The sequence below is a fragment of the Struthio camelus genome, chromosome 16 (assembly GCF_040807025.1).
Source record: "Struthio camelus isolate bStrCam1 chromosome 16, bStrCam1.hap1, whole genome shotgun sequence".
Lineage (NCBI taxonomy): Eukaryota > Metazoa > Chordata > Aves > Struthioniformes > Struthionidae > Struthio > Struthio camelus.
In genome coordinates this window covers 1,974,888-1,981,837 of record NC_090957.1, presented here as the reverse complement: position 1 = coordinate 1,981,837, position 6,950 = coordinate 1,974,888, and the positions used below count along the sequence as shown (strand labels likewise).

The 6,950-nt window shown below is 67.5% G+C and overlaps 1 long non-coding RNA gene across 1 annotated transcript; it reads left to right on the top strand.

Moving 5' to 3' along the window:
• Positions 1-90: 90 nt before the first annotated feature.
• LOC138061231 (uncharacterized) lies at positions 91-6,856 on the top strand. Its single transcript, XR_011134930.1, has 4 exons — positions 91-174; positions 1,166-1,250; positions 3,303-3,351; positions 4,061-6,856. It is a non-coding gene; the product is annotated as an uncharacterized lncRNA (long non-coding RNA).
• The last annotated feature ends 94 nt before the right edge of the window (positions 6,857-6,950 follow it).

The window sequence follows — 6,950 nt, the reverse complement described above, 5'->3', positions numbered from 1 at the left end:
GGGCCCGCGCCCCGGCCACGCCCCCCGGCGCCCGGCCCCGCCCCCGCGGCCCCGCGCCCGCAGCTTCCCCGGGCGCCGCCCGCCGGCCCCGCCCCCGCCGGCTCTGCCCCGCTGGGGCAGCGACCCCGCCCTCGGCCGGCCCCGCCCCCCGGCGCGCCCCGCCCCCCGCAAGAGGTGGGCGGGGCCGCCGCGGCGCGGGGGGGGCGGGGCGAAGTGGAGCGGGGCGGGGGCGTGGCGAGGGGGAGGGGGCGTGGTCCACTTCGGGGAGGCGTGTTTCAGAGGGGTGTCCCGGGGAGGGGGCGTGAGCGGGGGGGCGTGGTCAAGGAAGGGGGCGTGTCTCGCTATTGTGGGAGGTGTGTAGGGAAGGGGGCGTGGCCGGGGGGTGTGTCCCGCAGGTGGGGGGCGGGGACGGGGCGGGGCCCTATTTGGGGGCGTGGCCTGGCACAGGGTGCGGGTGTCCGGGGGGGGCATGTGGGAGGTGTGTGGGAAGCATGTCATGGCGGGGCAGTGGCGTGTCAGAGGCGTGACGGTGGCGTGTGCGAGACACGTTGCGGGGCCGGGACGCGTCGGTGGCGTGTGGGAGTCACGTCGGTGGCGGGGCAGGGCGGTGGCGCGTGGGAGGCGTGTTGCGGGGCGGTGGCATGTCGCGGGGCCGTAGGGTGTCAGTAGCATGTGGGAGGCATGTCGGTGGTGTGTCAGAGGCGTGTCGTGGGGTGGTGGCGGGTGGGAAGTGTGTCAGTGGTATGTGGGAGGCGTGTGGGAGGCGTGTCGGTGGTGGGCGGTGGCGTGTGGGAGGCGTGTCGAGTGGTGGGCGGTGGCATGTGGGAGGCGTGTGGGAGGCGTGTGGGTGGTGGGCGGTGGCGTGTGGGAGGCGTGTGGGAGGAGTGTTGGTGGTGGGCGGTGGCGTGTGGGAGGCGTGTGGGAGGCGTGTGGGTGGTGGGTGGTGGGCGGAGGCGTGTGGGAGGCGTGTGGGTGGTGGGCGGTGGCATGTGGGAGGCGTGTGGGAGGCGTGTGGGTGGTGGGCGGTGGCGTGTGGGAGGCGTGTCGGTGGTGGGCGGTGGCGTGTGGGAGGCGTGTGGATGGTGGGCGGAGGCGTGTGGGAGGCGTGTGGGTGGTGGGTGGTGGGCGGTGGCGTGTGGGAGGCGTGTCGAGTGGTGCCCCGCAGGGCGCTGGAGCCGGGTGCCGACGACGCCGGCGGCCCCCTGAAACGCCCCGAGCTGGAGCCCAGCCTGGGCCCCCCCCACCGCCTGGTAGGAAGCCACCCGGAGGGGGACACTGCAGGGGGACACGGGGGGACGCGGGGTCACGGGGGGACACAGGGACATGGGGCATGAGAGGACATGTGACATGAGAGGAACATGGGAGACATGGGACACGGGGATGCAGGGGGGACACGGCGGGGATGCGGGGAGACACGGCGTGGACATGGAGACACGGGGGTCACGGGGCACACGGGGGGACATGGGGGGACACAGGACACGGGGACACAGGGATGTGGGGGACACGATAGGGACATGGAGACATGGGGGCACAGGGTCATGGGAGGACACGAGGACACAGAGGGACATGGGGGGACATGGGGGCACACAGGGATGTGGGGGACACGATAGGGACATGGAGTCATGGGGGGACACAGGGTCATGGGAGGACACGGGGACACGGAGGGACATGGGGGTCATGGGACATGGCGGGGACGTGGGAGGACATGGGACGTGGGGGGACATGGGGGCACAGACATGGGGGGGCACAGGATGGGGGACATGGGACATGGGGAAATGGGGACACGGGGGACACAGAGACATGGGACATGGGGGGACATAGGGACATGGGGACAGGGGACACTGATATGGGACATGGGGGACATGGGGACATGGGGGGACACGATGCAGGGACATGGGACATGGGAGGACGTGGACACGGGACATAGGAGGACATAGGGACATGGGGACATGGAGGGACATGGGACATGGAGATACAGGGACATGGGACATGGGGACACAGGGACATAGGGGGACATGGGACATGGGAACACGGGGGGACATGGGACATATGGGGACATGGGACACAGAGACATGGGGGACACAGGGGGACATAAGAGATGCGGGAGGACGTGGGACATGGGGTGGACACAGGGACACAGGTGGACATTGGACCTGGGGGGACATCGGGAGACACAGGGGACACAGGGACATGGGACATGGCGGGACACAGGACAGAGGGACATGGAGGCACAGAGGGACACATGGGACACGGGGGACGGGGGGACACGGGGGACACCCAGACATGGGGACATGGGGGGGGGACATCCAGACATGGGGGGGATCATGGGGGCCACAGGCCCCCGGGGGATGAGGGTGGCACAAGGGTGACGCGGGGAGGCAGGGATGTGCGTCCCCACGTGTCCCCGTGTCCACCCCATGTGGCCTGTCCCATCACCCGTGTCCCCCCCGTCCCTGTGTCCCGTCGTGTCCCCCTGTGTCCTCATGTTCCCCCCATGTCCCCCATGTCCTTGTGTCCCCCTGTGTCCCCTCTGTCCCATGTCCCATATGTTCCCCACATCCTTGTGTCCCCCTGTGTTCCCTATGTCCCCCATGTCCCCATATCCCCCATGTCTTTGTGTCCCCCCATGTCCCCCTGTCCCCTATGTCCTCCTATGTCCTTGTGTCCCCGTGCCCCCATGTCCCCCTGTGTCCTTCTGTCCCTGTGTCCCCCCATGTCCCCCCATGTCCTTGTGCCCCCATGTCCCCATGTCCCCCTGTGTCCTTCTGTCCCCCCCGTCCCCTATGTCCCCATGTCCCCTGGGGTCCCCATGTCCCCCCATGTCCTTGTATCCCTGTGTCCCCCCATGTCCCCCCATGTCCTTGTGTCCCCGTGTCCCCATGTCTCCCTGTGTCTTTGTGTCCCCTCGTGTCCCCTATGTCCTCCCCATCCCCGTGTCCCTCATGTCCCCATGTCCTTGTGTCCTACCATGTCCCCCCGTCTCCTATGTCCTCCCCATCCCCATGACCCCCATGTCCCTGTGTCCTTGTGTCCCCCCATGTCTTCCCATGTCCTCTATGTCCTCCCCATCCCCGTGTCCCCGTCTCCTGTGTTCTTGTGTCCCCCATGTCCCCTATGTCCCCCATGTCCTTGTGTCCACGTGTCCCCTGTGCCCCCCACGTCCCTGTGTGTCCCCCCGTGTCCCCTGTGTCCCCCATGTCCCCATGTTCCCCCGTGTCCCCCTGCGTCCCTGTGTCCTCCCGTGTCCCCTATGTCTCCTCATGTCCCCCCGTGTCCCCCCATGTCCCCCTGTGTCCCCCCAGGGGCTGCTGCTGAGCGGGGCCGAGGGCCGGCGGCTGCAGGAGCCCTGCGGTGAGGGGGGGCCCGTCCGGGGGGGGCCCGCTTTGGGGGGGGGCCCCGGTTTGGGGGGGGCCCGTCCAGGGGGGCCTGTGGCGGGTCCCTGGAGGGGGTCCCAGTTTGGGGGAGTTTCTGGGGGGGTTCCCCAATTTGGGGGGTTCTGTGGTTTTGGGGGACTTCTCGGTTTGGGGAAGGTCCCTGTTTTGGGGGGTCCCCAGGGGGTGTTCCTGGTTTGGGGGGGTCTCTGATTTTGGGGAAGTCTCGGGGGGGGTTCCCCAATTTGGGAGGGTTCTGTGGTTTTGGGGGACTTCCTGGTTTGGGGGAGGTCCTTGTTTTGGGGGGGTCCCTGGGGAGCCCAGTTTGGGGGTCCCTGGATTTGGGAGGGGCCTATCTGGGGGGCTCCTGGAGGAGGTTCTCGGTTTAGGGGGATCCCTGGTTTTGGGGGGGGGGTCCCTGGGGGTTTGCAGTTCAAGGGGGTCCCTGGTTTTGGGGGGGGTCCCTGGGGGGATTCCCAGTTTTGGGGGGGGTCCCTGATTTTGGGGGAGAGGTCCCTAGTGGAGGGGGTACATGATTTTAGGGGAGTGGTCCCTGTTTTGAAGGGCTCCCTGATCTGGGGGGGGGGGCGGTCTGGTTTTTTGGGGGGTAGGTCCCAACTCAGGGAAGGGGGGTGTCCCCAGTTGGGGGGGTCCCTGATTTTGGGGGTCCGCTGACGGCGGCCCTGCAGGGCTGCCGGGGCCCCCCCCGGCCACCGCCGAGGACGAGGAAGCCGCCGCCGAAGGCCTCCCGGGGGGGGGCTTCGCCCTGGGGCCCTGAAGGGGGCCCGGCCCCCCCCCCAAAAAAAACACCCACCCTGGGGGGGTCCCCGACCCCCCCATCCCCATCCGGGACCACCCGGGCCCCCCCTCTCCCAAACCCCGGGCACCCCCCCCCACTTTTATACTCCTCTTTCGTATGATCCCCTTTTATACCGGCTTCCCCCCAACTCCCCGGCGTGGGGCCCTCGTGCGAAGGACGCCCTCGTGCAAGATCACGGCCCTTGTGCGAGAGCCACGTGCAAGAGCCGCCCTCAAGTGAGATCATGGCCCTCGTGTGAAAGCCTCGGGCGAGAGACGCCCTCGTGCAAGAGCATGGTCCTCGTGCGAGAGCTTCGTGCAACAGACACCCTCATGCGAGAGCACGGTCCTCCTGCAAAAGCCTCAGGCAAGGGATGCCCTCGTGCAAGATCTCAGCCCTCGTGCGAGAGCCTCGGGTGAGAGCCACCCTCATGCGAGAGCATGGCCCTCGTGCAAAAGCCTCGGGTGAGAGACGCCCACGTGCAAGATCACAGTCCTTGTGTAAAAGCTTCGTGCAAGAGCCGCCCTGATGCGAGAGCACGGTCCTCGTGCTAGAGCCTCAAATGAGAGATGCCCTTGTGCAAGATCACGGCCCTTGTGTGAGAGCTTTGTGCGAGAGACACCCTGATGCAAGAGCATAGTCCTCCTGCGAAGGACACCCTCGTGCAAGAGCTGCCCGGGTGCAAGATCACGGCCCTCGTGCGAGAGCCCCTGGCGAGAGCCGCCCTCGCACAAGATCACTTCCCTCGTGTGAAAGCCTTGTGCAAGAGCCCCCCCTTCCTGTGCCAGCTGCCCTCGTGCGAGAGCTCCCCCTCACTGGTGCAAGAGCCTCGGGCAAGAGCCCGTTGTATGAGGACCATGTGTGAGAGCCGCCCTCGTGCAAGATGGCTGCCCTCGTGCAAGATGGCCACCCTCATGCAAGAACCGCCCGGAAGACCCACCCCTGGGGTGAGAGTCTTGTGAAGCCTCCCCCCTCAACCCTGGTGCTACGGCCACGCACGAGCACCGTCCTCGTGCAAGAGCCTCATGAGAGAGACGCCCTCGTGCGAGAGCATGGTCCTTATGCTAGAGCCTCGTGCAAGAGACGCCCTTGTGCAAGATCACGGCCCTCGTGTGAGAGCCTCGTGTGAGAGATCCTCATGCGAGAGCACGTTCCTCCTGCGAAGGATGCCCTCGTGCAAGAGCTGCCCGGGTGCAAGATCACAGTCCTCGTGTGAGAGCCCCAGGCGAGAGATGCCCTCATGCAAGATCATTTCCCTCGTGCAAAAGCCTCGTGCAAGAGCCGCCCCTTCCTGTGCCAGCTGCCCTCGTGCGAGAGCTCCCCCCTCCCCAGTGCAAGCGCCTCGGGCAAGAGCTCCCACCTCGTGCCAGAGCCTCATGCAAGAGCCCGTTGTATGAGGACCACATGCGAGAGCCACCCTTGTGCAAGATGGCTGCCCTCGTGCAAGATGGCTGTCCTCGTGCAAAACTGCCCAGAAGACCCACCCCTGGGGCGAGAGTGTCATGAAACCTCCCCCCTCAACCCTGGTGCTACGGCTATGCACGATCGCCATCCTCATGCAAGAGCCTTGTGTGAGAGCTGCCCCCTCGCCACCGCAAGATCCTCACCCTCGTGCGAGGGCCTCGTGCAAGAACCCCCTCCGGGGGAGCCCCGTGGCCTAGGGCACGACGACTCCCTTCGCGCCCGCCACCCTAGTGCAAGCGCCTGCCCTCGTGCGAGTCAGCTGCCATGGCGCGAATGAGCCCTCCCCGCTACCTGCCGGGAGACGTCTGCCCTCGTGCGAGAGTCCGGCCCTTGTGTGAGTCCCTCCTCGTGCAAGATTGCAGCCGTCGTGCGAAACCCCCTCGTGTAAGAGTCCGCCCATCATGCAAGCCCCTCTTGTACAAGAGTGCAGCCCTCGTGCAAGACCCCCTCGTGCGAGAGTTCACCCATTTTGTGAGACCCCTTTGTGCGAGAATCTGGCCGTCGTGCGAGAGTCCGGCTGTCGTGCGAGAACCTGGCCCTCATGTGAGCCCCCCTCGTGTGAGAGCGTGGTCCTCATGCGAGATGCCCTCGTGCGAAAGTTCAGCCCTCGGGCGAGTCCCTCCTCGTGCAAGAGTCCACCCATCATCTGAGAACCCCCTCGTGCGAGAGCCTGGCCCTCACGTGAACCCCACTTGTGCAAGAGTCGAGCCCTCGTGCAAGAGACTGGCCCTCGTGCGAGACCCCTTCATATGGGAGCCCGGCCCTCATGCAAGACCGACTTGCGCGAGACTTCAGTGCTTGTGCGAGCCCCTCCTCGTGCGAGAGCCCACCCCTCGTGCGAGAGCCCCCCTCGTGCAACCACCCCCCCACCCCAGGGGGCCCCGGCGTGGCAGGAGGCTGGGGGCTCCGGCCCCGCCGCTGCACCCACACGCACAGCCCGGGGCGCCCTCGTGTGCCGCTCGCACGCCCGGCGCCTCCCCGCCTGCCTCGCACGCGCTTGTGCACACCCGCCGCTACGCGAACCCCCTCCCTCCCCCCTCCAACCCCCGCACAGGCGGACGGGACGCGGGGACACACGTGCGCACACAACACGGAGACCCGGGCCAGGTTGCATGCCCCCGCGCACGGGACGCCCCGAGGACCCCCAGCCGCCTGTCTCCGGCTGTAGGCGGAGCCGCGGCCGCCTGTACCTGCCGCTCGCTCGCGCCATAAACCGCTCTGGCAACGCAATGGCTCGGCCTCTGGTACGCGGCGGGGGGGACGCACAGGTGGGGGGGACACGCGGGTCGGGGGACACGCCGGGGGGACAGCAGGGG